The following is an 18,384-nucleotide window of genomic DNA, read 5'->3' on the forward strand; positions in this document are numbered from 1 at the left end:
AGAGGTAGGACAGTGATGCTAAACGTGTCGGCTCTTCGAGTGAATCACATTTTTGCTACACTAGGTCGATGGTCGTCTCCGCAAACGCCGTTATCGAGGTGAACGGCGGCTCGAAACGTGCAGCGCGTCACGGACCGCGGACGCAGGCTAGTCGGAGCAGTATTATGCTATTGGAGACATTCTCCTACGCTCGCACGGGACCTGTTGTTGTAACCGAAGACAGCAGCGAACCATTTGCATTCCTTTATGCTTGATGTTTTTCCAGACGGCGACGTCATCTTTTAGCATATAATTGTCTGGACTCTGAACCAGAAACGTGCTACAGTGGTTTGAGAAGCATTATAGGGAACACACGATGTCTCTGCGACCAAATTCGCCTGATGTAAATCCTATCGACCCCATCTGTGTGGCTATCGGGCGCCACAACCGCTTGCGCAAATCAGCGGCACGGTATTTACTCGAATTACATGACCTGTGCGTAGACACCTCCAAAATCCTACCAACAAACTCATAATGCTTTGACTCAGTGTATCTGTCCACTTAATTTTTAACATTTTTGATTTGTACTTCCTTAGTCGTACCACACTTACACAGCATGTCTTAAATACCATAAAAGAGGAAGCGTGATGGAATCATGGTTGGTAGTCACACTTCATAAATAAGACACTTTTTTGGCATTACACCTTAAAAAAAAATTTGAGAATTACGAATTGTGGACGATACACTAGACAAAACTTTGCAAACACAATTAGAAACCCAACGTGCTCAGTACGCTAGCAAACAATTCCAAATTAAGAAAAGGGGGTTACTGACAAACTTGAGAACTTCAAATTCCCATATAGGACTTCCCTCAAAATAGATATACTGAATCAATTACAGGTAAAGGGTGACTTGATAGCAATTGAGCATGGTGCCAAACTAAGATGCCATTACATAACGTGATAGAATCACTTAATTAAAAACACTGCATCAGAGACACTGATTTAAAAGAAAATGTTTACGTACTCAGACAAGTTAATAAAAAATTACTAGAAAAAGCTGCACAAGAAACTCGGCAGATGTTATGAAATTTAAGATTTAGCCAGTTGTCACTCCGTAATATTTAAGAAAACAAATTCATATACAAAGAGGTCATATACAAAATATGTATCTACGAGCTTAATCCGACTTGACGGAAGGAAGATAAATACTAAACTTTGGAAGGGGATATGTGACCAACTCCGGTAGTGGCTAGGTTCTTAAACACTGCCAGGCCTACACCTCGGATGACATTTCACTCCCTGCCAAGGCGCTGGCACAATTAAAAGTTTCTGCCCGAATCACCAAGACATTCCAATAACTCTGAAACACATAAAAAATGATTCAAATGGCTCTGAGCACAATGGGACTTAACTTCTGAGGTCAACAGTCCCCTAGAACTTAGAACTACTCACACCTAACTAACCTAAGGACATCACACACATCCCTGCCAAAGGCAGGATTCGAACCTGCGACCGTAGCGGTCGCGCGGTTGCAGACTGTAGCGCCTGGGACCGCTCGTCCACCACAGCCGGCTTGAAACATAGAAACACTTGACAGAACCTTTGACTCACACATGGAAAACTGTATTAATAGAGGTCAGGCTTTAAAAACAGCAACATAAAATCATTTGATTGCAGGGGATACAAAATCTTCTGAGAAAATTTTCAAATAACTGCCACCATTTAACTAGGCCAAGAAAGTCTCCAATAATAATAATAAAATTTAAAATCTCTGAGCGTCTCGGTGAACAAACAATTACGACGACTTACTCCATACCAGGTACACAATACGAGGCAGCCGGTTCCACAGCTTCACCACTTCCCTTCAAATTTTGTTCCCAGCGAAGTCACAGAACTTGTAACTTCAATCTACCCATGTCGGCAAAACGCCCATCAGTTTCACAGCACAACGTGTAACGGTCATCACACTCGTTCCTCAGCCGTTCACACTCGTCTCCCCCGCGAATGATACGAGATCTCGAGAGTTACCCATCGAAGGCTAACAACCAACTGGCTTCGCCTGCGAAGCCGTAAGATAAGACATGCGAAAAGCAAAGATAGCTTACCTCAACCACAATCGATCTCAACGATACATGAACAACATAAGACTGGCGCCAGCTCGCCCTCCTAAGCGAGAGGACACCGCCCAGGGGTGGGACAGACCCTCCCTTCTCATCCCAGCTTAACCTGGCTGAGGTGTACCCTAAAAAGCTTGCCCGACGCGATCTCCCTTACCTGCAAGTTCACCGGGGCCAAGATTTTACAGATGAGACAAGGGGCCCCGTAACTCGGTTATAACTTTCTCTTAGTATCTTGGCTAGACGGTGCCGCCAAGTTACGGATAAAAACCAGGTCCCCAAAATTTCCCGAAAATGGTCTACGACCCTTGTTATATCGAAGCTGCTGTCTCTGCTGGGCTCCCCGGATATTCTGTCTGGCCCTTTGCCAATTCTCACGAAGGCTCTGATGGGTGATGGACGTTGATAAGAGGTCTTTTATACTCTACAAATTTGACAACGGAGAATTAGTGGTATACGCAAACATTAACGCTGCGGGTGTCATCCCGGTTGCCTCATGTTTGGCCGTATTAAATGCCTGATTGAGCCAGGGCAAGGTGATATCCCATCTAGCAGGTGACAGGGCATAGAAGATGGTTAGGGCTGTTTTTAAATTCCGATTAACTCTTTCGGCAAATGACGCCTTAGGGTAATAAAGCGTGGTGGTAATATGTCTAATACCCTGATTGAAGCAGAAGGCCTTAAACACACGAGACAGAAAGGCGGGTGCATTGTCACTTACCAATGATTTCGGCGGCCCAAACCAGGATATAACCTTCGACAATTGCTGGGTAGTGGTTTCCGCAGTGGCCCCCGAGTAGGAAGCAGCCATATAAAGCGGTGAAAGCATCCACGGCAACCAAGATGTAACGGTTGCCTTTCTTTGTCCGGGTCAACAGTCCAATATAGTCGATAAAAACTTTATCGACGGGATACTGCTCCCGCTGCGAGTGTAGAAGCCCACGAAACACCCCGGAATCAGGCTTCACCCTTTTGCAGAGGTCACACTGCCCAACTAGTCGCCTAATGTCGCGATAAAGAGAGGGCCACACAAAATGTTCGCGGATCCTGGCCAAGATCTTATACCTGCCCAAATGGCCACGAAGAACAGGATCGTGATAATACTGGAAGACCATCGGTACTAACTCAATTGGCAAACACACCCTCCATTGTTCAAAAAATGTTCAAATGCGTGTGAAACCTTATGGGACTTAACTGCTAAGGTCATCAGTCCCTAGGCTTACACACTACTTAACCTAAATTATCCTAAGGACAAACACACACATCCATGCCCGAGGGAGGACTCGAACCTCCACCGGGACCAGCCGCACAGTCCATGACTGCAGCGCCCTAGACCGCTTGGCTAATCCCGCGCGGCCCTCCATTGCTGATCGCCACTAGCCTGCTTACACGGTACCCCTTGTTGGAGGCAATAACCTGGCACAGAAACCCCAGCCATGACTCTTTCTTGAATCGGACCACAACACGAGTCCTGCGCCTGGTTCTCCTTAAGCCCACCAAACAGGTCAGGAAGGTCGGACAAAATCGCCCCAACACTAATGTCCTTTTCGCCTTGCTCATGACCTTCCTGGGAGTCGGGTGCAAACACACGACTCAGAGCATCGGCAGTATCTGAGCCTTTAATATGTCTGACTTGAAAACGAAAGGCAGAGATACGGACTGCCCAACGTGCAATCCGGCCAGTCTTCCTCGGCCTAGCCAAGATCCAACTTAATGCTTGGTTGTCCGTCTCTATTATAAATTCTTTATGCTCCAAATGGAAACAAAACTTTTCAAAGGGAAAAACAACGGCAAGAGCCTCAAATTCATATACAGAATAGTTGGATTCAGGACCAGTTAGTCTCCGTGAGGCGTAAGCTAGAGGTCGCCTCTCCCCTTCATGTTCTTGAAGTAAAACTGCCACCACTCCGGTATGACAGGCGTCGGTCTGTACCACAAACGTACTATTAAAGTCCGGCAAAGCCAACAACATGGGATTAGTAATTGCAGCCTTAATCTGTGCGAAGGCTCGCTGCTGATTTTCTCCCCGTACGAAATCACTATTCTTCTTCCGAAGATCATTAAGGGGAGCTGCAAGATGGACGAAATTGGCAATGAATTTACGGAAGAAGTTCGCCATGCCAATGAAGCGAGCGACATTTTTCTTATTCTAGGGAGGGGGAAAATCCCGAAAGGCCTTGGTTCTCTCCTGGTCAATGCTTACGCCTTTTGCAGATACCACATGGCCTAAGAAAGAAACCTGTTGTTTACACAAAGTGATATTAGATGGTTTGACGCTGAGGCCAGCGAAACACAGCCTTAGGAAAACCTGCTCCAGGTGAACAAGGCGTTCCTCAAAGGTGCGACTGTAGATAACTACGTCATCTAAATAGCTGTAGACACAGACGAACATCAAGTCACCTAAGACCACATGCAACAAACGGGAGAACACAACCGCACCAGTGGCCAACCCAAAAGGTACCCTATTGAACGTAAATTCCAATCTGTGCAAAACGCTATCACAGACTTGGATGACTCGGCAAGGGGGATCTGGTAATATGCCTGATTGAGATCTAAGATGGTGAACATATTAGCACCAGCAAACCAGGTAAAGCAATTGTGCAAATCGGGCAAGGGGACCGACGCCAACATCACATTTATTGTTAAGCCTCCGGTAATCAACTGCCATACGAAAATCGCTACCCTGGTCTTTTGGCACTAGAAATACAGGCGAAGCATAGGGCGAGGTTGATGGTCTAATCACCCCCTCTTGTAGCATCTTATCTATTTTGGCTCTCAAAATCTTCATCTTCAGTGGAGACGGCCTATAAGGGGCCTGACGGACGGGCACACTATCAGTTAATTGGATGTCATACATAAGAATCTCTGTCTCCCCCAACTTATCCGATAAGACCTGAGGATAGCGTTCCAAGACCTGGTTGAGAGCCTGCACTTGATGCCCTGTAAGACAACCCGCGTCAAACTGCACATTGCACATATAGCTCACATTCCCCGCACAAGACTGCTGGCACGAACACAAAGAGAGACGGTGTTGAGGCACAAACTTAAAATAAAACACACTCAAGGCAAAATCTAATACTAAACCGGCATGCTGGATGAAATCACACCCGAGCAACAAAGGGACCCTCAAATTCTTAGCTACGAAAAATCTATAAGGCCATGAGAATTTATCGACGTGCAACCACCCCCGCACCTCCCGTACTAGAGGTAACTCTCGCCCATCGGTGGCCCGACATTTCTGAACTAGACTGTGGAGACGAAAACCTGCACAAATGTCAGTATTCTATGTACCAGTCATAACCAACTGCAGATACGGAACTACCCGAATCCAACAATGCGCACACTGGTTCCTGTCCTAACCTAGCACAGGCAAAAAGCCTGAATGGCTTTACAATTCACTAGCCAATTAGTAAACTCGCCCCCTTGTCCCATCCTCTGGCGTCAGCTATTTGAACGAAGGCTCCTAAGTACCAGACAATCAAGTACTAAATGGTCGACCGCGTGGCAACGGTAGGAACGCCGAACTACTGAATTAGAACTGCTATTAATAGAGTTACTACACGTTGGTGCCTCAGATATCACTTTCCCTCGTGCGGCGGAACGCTGTTCATCCGCTCAAGAAAGAGCGTGAATAGAATCAACCAAATGTTGAAACTGTTTCATGGAGCAAGGACGCTGTACAGGGTTCAGCCCGGCGCAATCCTGTACCCGCATGCCTTCCAACCATATGTACGATACAGTCAAGGTCGGATACACGCATATCCAAACGCCACTACGGGCATGCGAACCCCCTCAAAATAATGTGCTAAGGTATCGTTAAACGCTTGGACCTTCCGTAACATTCCCGCTCTGATTCGAAGCGCATGCACGCCGAGAGCCTTCTATTAATAATACACTGACGGAGCTGAACTAAGGTACCCTGTTATTCCAGTTACTCTGCTATCACGCTACTAAGTACACCCTTAGCCATAGGATATAATAATGCTAATACGACAGACTGATATACAAGACAGATATATCTTTCAAAATATTCATAGTTGGATTAGGTAACTTAGAAAATAAACACAAATATTCTTCGTTACACTTAATGCGTGTGATCTCACATTTTCAGGCTCAGAATCAGTACTTAAACCTCCCTCACTTAAAGGAAGCGCCACGGCGCGTGATTGCAAACCTTCGGCAACACAAAGCAATTTATGACCGAGGGTAGCCATTGCATCATTGAGATCGATTGAAGCAATATTCGATAAACAATTACAATAATGGGCTAAATGCGCCTGCACGCATTTGTTTATAGGTCGCTTGAGCAGACGCCAGAAATTCAATCGTCCGACTTACATAACTTAAAGCTGTTTCGATATTCGACAAGTCACCTACCCCGCTAACGATGTCTGTCGGTAGGGCGACGGGAATGACACCCGCTGCACGAAGCCTGGCCACCAAATCAGACACATTTCCGTCTACGGGCAGCCCGCGCACACGGAGTTCATACATCAAGTGGTCTTTCCGTAAATAAGTTATGAACCATGGACCGTGCCGTTGGTGGGGAGGCTTGCGTGCCTCAGCGATACAGATAGCCGTACCGTAGGTGCAGCCACAACGGAGGGGTACCTGTTGAGAGGCCAGACAAACGTGTGGTTCCTGAAGAGGGGCAGCAGCCTTTTCAGTAGTTGCAGGGGCAACAAATGGTTCAAATGGCTCTGATCACTATGGGATTTAACTTCTGAGGTCATCGGTTTCCTAGAACTTAGAACTACTTAAACGTAACCAACCTAAGGACATCACACACATCCATGCCCGAGGCAGGATTCGAACCTGCGACCGCAGCGGTCGCGCGGTTCCAAACTGTAGCGCCTAGAACCGCTCGGCCATCCCGGCCGGCGCAGGGGCAACAGTATGGATGATTCACTGATCTGGCCTTGTAATACTAAACAAAACGGCCTTGCTGTGCTGGTACAGCGAACAGCGGAAAGCAAGGGAAACTACAGCAGTAATTTTTCCCGAGGGCATGCAGCTTTACTGTATGGTTAAATGATGATGGCGTCTTCTTGGGTAAAATATTCCGGAGGTAAAATAGTCCCCCATTCGGATCTCCGGGCGGGGCCTACTCAGGAGGACGTTATCAGGAGAAAGAGACCTGGCGTTCTACGGATCGGAGCGTGGAATGCCAGATCCCTTAATCGGGCAGGTAGGTAAGAAAATTTAAAAAGGGAAATGGATAGGTTAAAGTTAGATATAGTGGGAATTAGTGAAGTTCGGTGGCAGGAGGAACAAGACTTTTGGTCAGGTGACTACAGGGTTATAAATACAAAATCATATAGGGGTAATACAGGAGTAGGTTTAATAATGAATAAGAAAATAGGAATGCGGGTAAGCTACTACAAACAGCATAGTGAACGCATTATTGTGGTCAAGATAGATACGAAGCCCACGCCTACCACAGTAGTGCAAGTTTATATGCCAACTAGCTCTGCAGATGACGAAGAGATTGATGAAATGTATGATGAGATAAAAGAAATTATTCAGATAGTGAAGGGAGACGAAAATTTAATTGTCATGTGTGACTGGAAATCGATAGTAGGAAAAGGAAGAGAAGGAAACGCAGTAGGTGAATATGGAATGGGATTAAGGAATGAAAGATGAAGCCGCCTTGTACAATTTTGCACAGAGCGTAACTTAAAAAACACTTGGTTCAAGAAATAAAAGAAGGTTGTATACATGGAAGAAGCCTGGAGATACTGGAAGGTCTCAGATAGATTATATTATGGTAAGACAGAGGTTCAGGAACCAGGTTTTAAATTGTAAGACATTTCCAGGGGCAGATGTAGACTCTGACCACAATCTATTGGTTATGAACTGTAGATTAAAACTGAAGAAACTGCAAAAAGGTGGGAATTTGAGGAGTTGGGACCTGGATAAACTGAAAGAACCAGAGGTTGCAGAGAGCTTCAGCGAGAGCATTAGGGAACGTTTGACAAGAATGGGGGAAAGAAATACAGTAGAACAAGAATGGGTAGCTTTAAGAGATGAAATAGTGAACATAGAGGATCAAGCAGGTAAAAAAGACGAGGGCTAGTAGAAATCCTTGGGTAACAGAAGAGATATTGAATTTAATTGATGAATGGAGAAAATATAAAAATGCAGTAAATGAAGCAGGCAAAAAGGAAGACAAACGTCTCAAAAATGAGATCGACAGTAAGTGCAAAATGTAAGGATGTAGAGGCGCATATCACTAGGGGTAAGATAGATACTGCATACAGGAAAATTAAAAAGACCTTTGGAGAAAGAGAACCACTTGCATGAATATCAAGAGCTCAGATGGAAACCCAGTTCTAAGCAAAGAAGAGAAAGCAGAAAGGTGGAAGGAGTATATAGAGGGTCTATACAAGGGCGATGTTCTTGAGGACAATATTACAGAAATGGAAGAGAATGTAGATGAAGATGAAATAGGAGATACGATACTGCGTGAAGAGTATGACAGAGCACTGAAAGACCTGAGTCGAAACAAGGCCCCCGGAGTAGAGAACATTCCATTGGAACTACTGGCAGTCTTGGGATAGCCAGGCCTAACAAAACACTCCCATCTAGTGAGTAACATGTATGAGACAGGCGATATACCCTCAGACTTCAAGAAGAATATAATAATTCCAATCCCAAAGAAGGCAGGTGTTGAGAGATGTGAAAATTACCGAACTATCAGTTTAATAAGCCACGGCTGCAAAATACTAACGCGAATTATTTACAGACGAATGGAAAAACTGGTAGAACCGACCTCGGGGAAGTTCAGTTTGGATTCCGTAGAAATATTGGAACACGTGTAGCAGTACTGACCCTGCGACTTATCTTAGAAAATAGATTAATAAAAAGCAAACCTACGTTTCTAGCATTTGTAGACTTAGAGAAAGCTTTTGACAATGTTGACTGGAATACTTTCATTCAAATTCTGAAGGGGGCAGGGGTAAAATACAGGGAGCGAAAGCCTATTCACAATTTGTACAGAAACCAGATGGCTGTTATAAGAGTCGAGGGACATGAAAGGGAAGCAGTGGTTGGGAAGGGAGTGACAGGGTTTTAGCCTCTCCCCGATGTTATTCAATCTGTAAATTGAGCAAGTAGTAAAGGAAACAAAAGAAAAATTCGGAGTTGGTATTAAAATCCATGGAGAAATTTGTGGCACAACTTGACTAGAAGGGATCGGTTGGTGGGGCATATTGTGAGGCATCAAGGGATCACCAATTTAGTATTGGAGGGCAGCGTGGAGGGTAAAAATCGCAGAGGGAGACCAAGAGATGAATACACTAAGCAGATTCAGAAGGAAGTAGGCTGCAGTACGTAGTGTGAGATGAAGCAGCTTGCACAGGATAGAGTAGCATGGAGAGCTGCATCAAACCAGTCCAGGACTGAAAACCACCACAACAACATATTGGTATTACTCCTTTAAAAATAAATTGAGAATTACATTTTGTGGACGAGCCACAACATAAAACTTTGCAAATACAATTAGAAACCCAACGTGCTCAGTACTCTAACAAACAATTCCAAATGAAGAAAAGAAGGTTTACTAACAAACTTGAGAACTTCAACCTCCCATATAGGACTTCCCTCAAAATAGATGTAATGAAACAATTACAGGTAAAGGGTGACTTGATAATACGTGAGCACTAGTGCCAAACTAAGAGGCCATTACATAACATGATAGAGTCACTTAATTAAAAACACTACAACAGAGACACTGATCTTAAAAAAAATGTTTACGTACTCAGACAAGTTAGTAAAAAACTACTAGAAAAAGCTGCACAAGGAACTCAGCAGAGACTATGCAGTTTAAGGTTTAGCCAGTTGCCAGTCCGTAATATTTAAGAAAACTAATTCATATACAAACAGGTTACACACAAAATATGTATCTACGAACTTAATCCGACTTGGCGGGTAGGTCAAGAAAGTCTCCCGTAGTAATAATAAAATTGAAAATCTCTGAGTGCGTCAGTGAACAAACAAGTACGACGACTTACTCCATATCAGGTACACAATACGAGGGAGTGGGTTCCACAGCTTCACCGCTTCCCTTCAAAGTCACAGAACTTTTATCTCCAAGCTGCCCATGTCGCCAAAACGCCCAACCAATTTCACAGCACAGTGTATCGGTCATCACACTCGTCTCCCCTGCGAATGACACGAGATCTCGTGGGTTACCCATCGAAGGTTAACAACCAACTCGCTTCGCCTGCGAAGCCGCAAGATAAGCCACACGAAATGCAAAGAGAGTTTACCACAACCACAATCGATATCAACGATACATGAACAAAATAAGACTGGTGCCAGCTCGTCACGGCTCAATTTATCCATAGTACCAAGTTTTGAATCCATTCACTTTCTTCTTCTTAGGTATTTCGAAGTATCTCATTACAGTTACATATAACGTTGTGTTCCTCTTTTCCGTATGAGTATCGGATATCAGCAGAGCTCTTTTAGTGAAGAAAGCTAAATTTACCTGCGCCAGTCGAGCTCTGATGGGTTCCTCGCTTTAGTCGACCTTTATAGTCTCAATTCTTAGACTGCAGAATTTTTTACTTCTTTCCAACTTTCATACTACGCAAGTCGCTACTGTAGTTTCTCCCACCCTTCATCACCTTCGTCTTTGCTTGATTAATCTTAGGCTATTTTTTGTACTAAGTCCATTGAAACTGCAACATCGTGAAGACGGAATGCAGCAAACGCCAAACTGTTTTAGTTGTTTAAATAAATAACATTTCAAATCAACAGTTCAAAGTTTATTGGAGTTACGACTTCCACGTTCTTCATTTAACGAAGGATTCCACAGTGAGTTTATTGTCAGGAATCGTATTTGATTGTTGTTTTTGTTGAGGGCAATGAATTTAATGCATATAAGATGACCATCTCTGGTTCACATGGTCAGTAACTTGGACCTTATATGTTAAAGCTGGTGGCAGTGCAGAACCTTCGAGATACCGTAATACCATCAACAAGCTCACTTATTGCCCTTTCGGCATTGACTTACATCGATATAAAGAGTATTCGACTCTTTTTACCTGCTCAACTTCTCTTCCAGATCTCTCACGCATTAAAAACATGTGGACAAGGCGAAAGGCTGGTTCACCATGACTCTCCATCAACTACGGCTGATGAACTCTGGGATAATTTTAACCGTTCATTATTTCTTTTATGCTGCACACAAACAATAAATAAATGCTTTTAATTCCTATCATACACCCAAGTGTTGCACATTTAATGAGCAGCAGTATACACCGTTTTATCAAAAGAATCCGGACAGCTCTGCGGAATCGACCTCTATATGTCATAGGGGACGGACCTGCTAGTATAAAAGGAGGCAGTGAGTATTTTGTTGCCAGTAAAGAAACAGCAACAACAGTATGGGTCGGTCAGGGACTAGTCATTGGATGTCATCTGAGCCCATCAGGGGCATTTCAATCTTTCTAATGCCACCCTAGTTGACTTTCGGTACTGTGACTGTGTAGTGGAAACGTGAATGAATAATCACAGTTAAATCAAGTATAACCCTACCACTACTATTGTAATTTAGTATGCTTTTACCTAAATAACAGAAACCCTGTCTCTATGCTGCCACGTATAACCCTCTTACTAAAATTTAGTTTAGTTTCCAAATAAAATACACTGTTGGAGGATAGACCTGTTTATAGGAAAAGTTAATCGATAGAATTACTCATTTTACAGGATTTGACCGTGTGTTGCGTCTAATGGATAAGTAAATCAGACTATTCATTTTTCCTCAGATCTTAGCCAGCGGTTAGATGGAAACGCAGTATGTATAATATTATACTGAAGCTAGGACAACTCAGATCCATGTTCATTTAGTGGTTTAAAACATGTCCTAACGGTCGCCATCCATCCGGGCAATGAAACAGTGAAGTACTGGACAAGAGAAGTACGAATTTTGCCTACTTTCTTGCTACTGTTTAATTTTGTTCTTCGAATAAATACACTCCTGGAAATGGAAAAAAGAACACATTGACACCGGTGTGTCAGACCCACCATACTTGCTCCGGACACTGCGAGAGGGCTGTACAAGCAATGATCACACGCACGGCACAGCGGACACACCAGGAACCGCGGTGTTGGCCGTCGAATGGCGCTAGCTGCGCAGCATTTGTGCACCGCCGCCGTCAGTGTCAGCCAGTTTGCCGTGGCATACGGAACTCCAATGCAGTCTTTAACACTGGCACATGCCGCGACAGCGTGGACGTGAACCGTATGTGCAGTTGACGGACTTTGAGCGAGGGCGTATAGTGGGCATGCGGGAGGCCGAGTGGACGTACCGCCGAATTGCTCAACACGTGGGGTGTGAGGTCTCCACAGTACATCGATGTTGTCGCCAGTGGTCGGCGGAAGGTGCACGTGCCCGTCGACCTGGGACCGGACCGCAGCGACGCACGGATGCACGCCAAGACCGTAGGAGCCTACGCAGTGCCGTAGGGGACCGCACCGCCACTTCCCAGCAAATTAGGGACACTGTTGCTCCTGGGGTATCGGCGAGGACCATTCGCAACCGGCTCCATGAAGCTGGGCTACGGTCCCGCACACCGTTAGGCCGTCTTCCGCTCACGCCCCAACATTGTGCAGCCCGCCTCCAGTGGTGTCGCGACAGGCGTGAATGGAGGGACGAATGGAGACGTGTCGTCTTCAGCGATGAGAGTCGCTTCTGCCTTGGTGCCAATGATGGTCGTATGCGTGTTTGGCGCCGTGCAGGTGAGCGCCACAATCAGGACTGCATACGACCGAGGCACACAGGGCCAACACCCGGCATCATGGTGTGGGGAGCCATCTCCTACACTGGCCGTACACCACTGGTGATCGTCGAGGGGACACTGAATAGTGCACGGTACATCCAAACCGTCATCGAACCCATCGTTCTACCATTCCTAGACCGGCAAGGGAACTTGCTGTTCCAACAGGACAATGCACGTCCGCATGTATCCCGTGCCACCCAACGTGCTCTAGAAGGTGTAAGTCAACTACCCTGGCCAGCAAGATCTCCGGATCTGTCCCCCATTGAGCATGTTTGGGACTGGATGAAGCGTCGTCTCACGCGGTCTGCACGTCCAGCACGAACGCTGGTCCAACTGAGGCGCCAGGTGGAAATGGCATGGCAAGCCGTTCCACAGGACTACATCCAGCATCTCTACGATCGTCTCCATGGGAGAATAGCAGCCTGAATTGCTGCGAAAGGTGGATATACACTGTACTAGTGCCGACATTGTGCATGCTCTGTTGCCTGTGTCTATGTGCCTGTGGTTCTGTCAGTGTGATCATGTGATGTATCTGACCCCAGGAATGTGTTAATAAAGTTTCCCCTTCCTGGGACAATGAATTCACGGTGTTCTTATTTCAATTTCCAGGAGTGTATTACTCCACTTAAACAATGTTTGATTACACCCTTATACATTACGTTTTTAAAAGAGAAAAAGCCCAGTAGATAACTTCAAGGAAGCTAAATACATTGGCCAGGGGGGACCTTCAGAAAAAAAAACTTTCCATCATGAACAAACTTAAATACTTAGATACTAAAGCAGACACTTTTTATAATGAACATTTCACTTCAAGAAAAACCTCTTTCTTGCTGGAATTTACTTTCAAAAGCTATTACTCTTTGAACTAATTCTGTATAGTCATTTAACAGATTCTAGTAACTTGGCTTCACTCTGATTGAATTTTACACAAGCAAACTTTGCAATAGTTAAGAAAACTTTTTTTATTATTTACACAAAAACAATTTAAATTGTACCTCTTTATATTACGTCAGCACTTCATAAGTCTGTAAAACGGGATACTCGGATTAATCAAACACCAGGAAGGAAACCTAAATAGATTAAGGATGAAATAACAGGGTGAACCAGTTTCTTTGAAGTTCAAGAATTATTATTAAAACAGCTTAAATTGATGGTTCACACTGTACAAAAGTGGCTGTAGGCTTATGACGGCTACACTACCCACAGTACGGCCTGCAAGTATCTTGCTGTTTGGGTTCAATTTCTCTTCTTGGCGTCGTTCAATTTTACATACAGCAGTCCAACAACTCGCAGCTATGCCGCAAGCCGTTTGCAGTCTTCATCCGAGGCATTTTTGTGCAAATTTGCAGGCAAAGCTTTTCCTGCTCCATAGAGGTGTTGTCTCAATCACTGCTTCCTACAGACTGTCTGACTTACTTCACGCGCTTGCTCTAGGTAGCGCGCCAGTTCGCCCTTGCCACCTTCTCCACTCCCCAGAGCCACTTTCGTTTCAAGCAAAAGCACACTGGCCTTTACATAACACCTATTTCTTACATTGTTCCTAAGCGTGATCATTTCTTAAATTGCCAAATTTACACCAACATGCACTGTTTATACACACAAATATTTTTAAATACAACATTTCATGAGAAAATAATTTAACGAAATAAACAATTTTCATAGGATTTTACATACATTGCTCCTATACGATGTAAAGAACTTCAATCTCCAGTATAGTACACTTTACATATACAGAAAATATAGTACCAATATCCGAAAATTTTGAAGCAAAAAATATAAAAAAATTTAGATGAACCAGAAACAAATACTGTTATACAAGGACAGGAAGACGTCACGTACTAATTGTCAGGGACCGCCGAGTATTGCACGAGGAGGTTGTGAAACGATGCATGAAATCAGCGAATGGAGTCACTCGTGAGATTCAAAAGTGCTGCCAGCAGTCCAGTTAGCAGAATGACTGTGTATAGAGTTCGATTATATATATATATATATATATATATATATATATATATATATATATATATATATATAAAGTTGGTTATACTGAGAAATTCATCAATGGAGTAGAAGGAGTGGCCACCAATAAATCCTTTAGGCTTCTCTTAAATTGAATTTCAATGGTTATTAAACTCTTTTTATGGCTGCTGGCAAGTTATTGAAAAGGTGTGTTCCTGAAAAATGCATACCTTTTTGTACAAGAGTAAGTGACTTTAAATCCTTGTGAAGATTATTCTTATTTCTAGTATTGATTCCATGACTTGAGCTGTTGGTTTCAAAAAGTGATATATTTTTAATGACAAATTTCATTAAGGAATTAATATATTGGGAAGCAGTAGTTAGTATCCCTAGTTCCCTAAACAGGCTTCTGCAGGATGTTCTTGAGTTCACACCACATATAACTCTTACTGCACGTTTTTGTGCCCAGAAAACTTTAGCTTGGCTTGATGGATGACCCCAAAAAAATAATCCCATATGACATTATGGAATGAAAGTAAGCATAATATGACAGTTTTTTCATTTTTATACCGCGTATGTCTGACACAATTCGCATTGCAAATAGAGATTTGTTAAGACGCTTCAGCAGTTCTGTGGTGTGCTCCTCCCAGTTAAATTTATTATCAAGCTGTAAACCCAAGAATCTGCTTGTCATCGTATGTTAGACGTATACTCGTGGGATAACCCTTACAAGTTCTGGACTGCATGTAGTGTGTTTTTTCAAAGTTTAGTGACAAAGAATTGGCTAGGAACCAGTGATTAATGTCCACACATATTTTAACAGTCGATCTTTCTAAGACTACACTTGATTTGCTATTTATTGCAATGTTTGTATCATCGGCAAACAAAACAAACTTGGCATCTCGTAATGTTACTGGTGGAAGGTCATTGATATACACAAGAAAAAGTAAGGGCCCTAAGACGGAACCTTGTGAGACCCCACATGTAATTAGTTCCCAGCTGGATGATGCCTGATAGTTTAATATATGTCTCTTTCCTAATAACATCCTTTGTTTCCCGCCAGAGATATAAGATTTAAATCATTTTGCAGCATTTCCTGTTACTCCATAATATTCTAATTTACTTAAAAGGATATTGTGATTTACACAGTCAAATGCCTTTGACTGTGGGGTTAAAATGAGTGGGGTACAACGGTAGATCAGCTGGTCGTAAGATACGCTTTTTGGCAGTTAATCCTAAGCGATGCTCGAGACTGTGTAAAGAGCGGTGCCACTGGATCAGAGGAAACAAGTGATTTGAAGCGATTAATCACGCCGTATCCTATGGCAATCCGGTGAAAGCTTTTGCATTTGCCGAACGCTGTGAAAGCTTTTTATGCCATCACGTGTGGTGCCGACTGTGAAGTACGGAGAAGGCGATGTTACAGTATGGGGTGATTATGTTGTTAGGGTGTAGGCAGCTTATAGCGCATAAGAAAACGCTAAATGCTGAGGGATACGAAGACATTTTACTCCATTGTGAACTGCATACAGTTGAGGAACAGTTTGGATAGATAAATGATTGCATCAGTGTGACAATGGACTCTGTCGTGGTACAGCATCTGTGAGGCTGTGGTTTGTCGACAGTAACATTCCTGAAGTGGAACGTACGCGGAGTGCGTATTTGAACACAATGGAACATGCCTACCTTCATAGTTCCCGGCTCTGTAAGACGAATGGGTTGCCACTCCCCCACTGACATTCAGATACCTCATTCAAAGTGAAAGTGTCCACAGTGAAGCTGTAGCCGTCACAATCTCCCCTAATAACTGTTCTGATACTTTTGACCAGGTAGTGTATGTTCTCAGTGCGGCTCTCAGAAGGTCAAAGTTTTTCTTACACTGTCAGGAGGGCTAGGCAGTCTATGAATGTGAACACTTGATTCTCTTTCCCTTGAATTTTTATTACTAAACCGAAATTTACTTTCACTCCCTTCAGTGCGCCTACGGCATTCTCACAGTATAACAATAAATGATTTTGTCTCACTTGATTGTATAGGCTTTTAGGTCGTCTTCACGCATGTTAAAAAGATTTCCATCAGCTTAACATATGATTCTCAGCCGAGTGGCGTTGGAAAAACTATTTTCCCCGTATCTTCTTCATTAGAAGTCACTCACATGACGAGGCGACACGCCCTTTTGAAACGAGATGTTCCTGCGCTTTTCCGGTGTGGCAAATTGACAGCCGACTGCCTTCCAGTGGTTCGCTGTCAAATTTTCTCCCTTAGTAGAAGCCACTGCAGGGGAGGAGTCGCCAGTTCCTGAAATAAAAATATATTTTTGCCAAAAAACGGTGAGGAGAGAAAGTTGGATTCTACAAATTGTGTTCATTGCCTTTCAATATTTTCACAGTTTTTGTGATTTCAATGTCAGTGGTGGACGCGTGGATACACCCTGGAATTTGCCTATGTGAGTGTAGAGGAAAAGCCTGTTGCATGAACCAAATTGTAATAAATTAGTTTATTGTAATTAAAAAAGTTCGATGTGCAGTGTAATACTGTGATTATCAAAGATCTCTGATGAATTTCGATGTTCATTTTATAAATGTTTGAGGCATTATTCGCCTCCTGTCTCTTGTCTGTCTTCCTTGTTCGATTGTCATACTATAAGTATCACATGTTATTTGCTCGTAACATATTTGAAATAATAACCATAAAAACAAACTTGGTCTATGTTTTATTTATCAAAACTGATGTTACTACCCTTTATTAACGCAGTGTGACATCTTTTGTTACGTTTCAGTGCTAATTACGTTGAGAGCGATCAATTTGGTGACGTGTGACCGTGCAGATTTGCAACATATAAATAAAGTCGAACGTTTGCACTTTAAATTTTTGTTACGAACTCCGATTCATGTTTTCTAGTATAATCCAAATCATTTTGTTGCACTATACTTCGTTCAATCACGGTCCGCCTTCTCCAAACTTATCTGCTTGCCAACGTAGATGCCGAACTGACGACTACTAAAACAGGTAATAAAATCATGATATTAATACGTGAATTCGAAAATTGAAGCACCGATGTTTAATATTAATTATTCAAGGAACTCAATGAAACTTATACCATTCGAAAGGCACTTTGGTATAGATATGCACAAAGAAAATTATCACGTATTAACGTATTCGTGAAGAGTGTTAAAAGGAAGTAGAGGCTTTCATATTCGTACCTCTGAAGATACCTTCTCTATCATGCATTAAAATCTCCAATGTGTGATCACCGATAATTGAAGTGCTACCAACCTCTACCCTGTTTGACGATGAGGTATCACTGTAGAAACGACACATGCAAGTAACAACGTTCCGTGGAATCCCATTCTAGGGACGTTCATGTTTTCCTGGTTCATTTGCAGTAACAAATGCATACCGGGCAGTTACGATGCGACCACCGATGGGTCGATGTGTTGAATCCTGTTAATTACGTTGTATATTGGCGTCATTATTTCGTTTACTTTTCTGTGACTTCTGTAACTTCGTGGTCATTTGCCGTTGTTGTCAGAAAATTCGAAG

This window comes from Schistocerca piceifrons, chromosome 6 (genome assembly GCF_021461385.2).
Source record: "Schistocerca piceifrons isolate TAMUIC-IGC-003096 chromosome 6, iqSchPice1.1, whole genome shotgun sequence".
Classification (NCBI taxonomy): Eukaryota; Metazoa; Arthropoda; class Insecta; order Orthoptera; family Acrididae; genus Schistocerca; species Schistocerca piceifrons.